The following is a 2,500-nucleotide window of genomic DNA, read 5'->3' as shown; positions in this document are numbered from 1 at the left end:
ACCGTCCCTGCTATACGAAAGCCCCATCCAGCCCTGTGCCACCCGGGAGGTTCCAAGGTGTTGAGATGGCTGACATTTTGCTCCGCTAACGACGGTCGCCGCGCCACGCAAGAACAGCCCAAAAAGGGCCAAAACAGCCCAAAGAGGGGCCAAAACTGGCCATTTTTGGCTGCGCGAGCAAGCGGCGAGCGACGGACAGCAAGCAAAGCGAGAGGCAGCACAGTCCCTGCTATACGAAAGCCCCATCCAGCCCTGTGCCACCCGGGGGGTTCCAGGGTGCTGAGATGGCTGACATTTTGCTCCGCTCACGACGGTCACCGCGCAACGCAAGAACAGGCCAAAAACTTGCCAAAACGGCCCAAAAACGGGCCAAAACTGGCCATTTTTGGCTGCGCGAGCGAGCGGCGAACAGCGAGCGAAGCGAGAGGCAGCACCGTCCCTGCTATACGAAAGCCCCATCCAGCCCTGTGCCACCCGGGGGGTTCCAGGGTGCTGAGATGGCTGACATTTTGCTCCGCTCACGACGGTCACCGCGCGACGCAAGAACAGCCCAAAAACAGGCCAAAACGGCCCAAAAACGGGCCAAAACTGGCCATTTTTGGCTGCGCGAGCGAGCGGAGAGCGGCGGACAGCGAGCTAAGCGAGAGGCAGCACCGTCCCTGCTATACGAAAGCCCCATCCAGCCCTGTGCCACCCGGGGGGTTCCAGGGTGCTGAGATGGCTGACATTTTGCTCCGCTCACGACGGTCACCGCGCGACGCAAGAACAGCCCAAAAACAGGCCAAAACGGCCCAAAAACGGGCCAAAACTGGCCATTTTTGGCTGCGCGAGCGAGCAGCGAGCGGCGGACAGCGAGCGAAGCGAGAGGCATCACCGTCCCTGCTATACGAAAGCCCCATCCAGCCCTGTGCCACCCGGGGGGTTCCAGGGTGCTGAGATGGCTGACATTTTGCTCCGCTCAAGATGGTCACCGCGCAACGCAAAAACAGGCCAAAAACTGGCCAAAACGGGCCAAAACTGGCCATTTTTGGCTGCGCGAGCGAGCGGCGAGCGGCGGACAGCGAGCGAAGCGAGAGGCAGCACCGTCCCTGCTATACGAAAGCCCCATCCAGCCCTGTGCCACCCGGGGGGGTTCCAGGGTGCTGAGATGGCTGACATTTTGCTCCGCTCACGACGGTCACCGCGCGACGCAAGAACAGGCCAAAAACTGGCCAAAACGGCCCAAAAACGGGCCAAAACTGGCCATTTTTGGCTGCGCGAGCGAGCGGCGAGCGGCGGACAACGAGCGAAGCGAGAGGCAGCACCATCCCTGCTATACGAAAGCCCCATCCAGCCCTGTGCCACCCGGGGGGTTCCAGGGTGCTGAGATGGCTGACATTTTGCTCCGCTCACGACGGTCACCGCGCGACGCAAGAACAGCCCAAAAACAGGCCAAAACGGCCCAAAAACGGGACAAAACTGGCCATTTTTGGCTGCGCGAGCGAGCGGCGAGCGGCGGACAGCGAGCTAAGCGAGAGGCAGCACCGTCCCTGCTATACGAAAGCCCCATCCAGCCCTGTGCCACCCGGGGGGTTCCAGGGTGCTGAGATGGCTGACATTTTGCTCCGCTCACGACGGTCACCGCGCGACGCAAGAACAGCCCAAAAACAGGCCAAAACGGCCCAAAAACGGGCCAAAACTGGCCATTTTTGGCTGCGCGAGCGAGCAGCGAGCGGCGGACAGCGAGCGAAGCGAGAGGCATCACCGTCCCTGCTATACGAAAGCCCCATCCAGCCCTGTGCCACCCGGGGGGTTCCAGGGTGCTGAGATGGCTGACATTTTGCTCCGCTCAAGATGGTCACCGCGCAACGCAAAAACAGGCCAAAAACTGGCCAAAACGGGCCAAAACTGGCCATTTTTGGCTGCGCGAGCGAGCGGCGAGCGGCGAACAGCGAGCGAAGCGAGAGGCAGCACCGTCCCTGCTATACGAAAGCCCCATCCAGCCCTGTGCCACCCGGGGGGTTCCAGGGTGCTGAGATGGCTGACATTTTGCTCCGCTCACGACGGTCACCGCGCGACGCAAGAACAGGCCAAAAACTGGCCAAAACGGCCCAAAAACGGGCCAAAACTGGCCATTTTTGGCTGCGCGAGCGAGCGGCGAGCGGCGGACAGCGAGCGAAGCGAGAGGCAGCACCGTCCCTGCTATACGAAAGCCCCATCCAGCCCTGTGCCACCCGGGGGGTTCCAGGGTGCTGAGATGGCTGACATTTTGCTCCGCTCACGACGGTCACCGCGCGACGCAAGAACAGCCCAAAAACAGGCCAAAACGGCCCAAAAACGGGACAAAACTGGCCATTTTTGGCTGCGCGAGCGAGCGGCGAGCGGCGGACAGCGAGCGAAGCGAGAGGCAGCACCGTCCCTGCTATACGAAAGCCCCATCCAGCCCTGTGCCACCCGGGGGGTTCCAGGGTGCTGAGATGGCTGACATTTTGCTCCGCTCACGACGGTCACCGCGCGACGC

The sequence above is a fragment of the Musa acuminata genome, unplaced genomic scaffold, assembly GCF_036884655.1.
Source record: "Musa acuminata AAA Group cultivar baxijiao unplaced genomic scaffold, Cavendish_Baxijiao_AAA HiC_scaffold_70, whole genome shotgun sequence".
In the NCBI taxonomy this organism is placed as follows: domain Eukaryota; kingdom Viridiplantae; phylum Streptophyta; class Magnoliopsida; order Zingiberales; family Musaceae; genus Musa; species Musa acuminata.
This window is presented reverse-complemented; position numbering follows the sequence as displayed.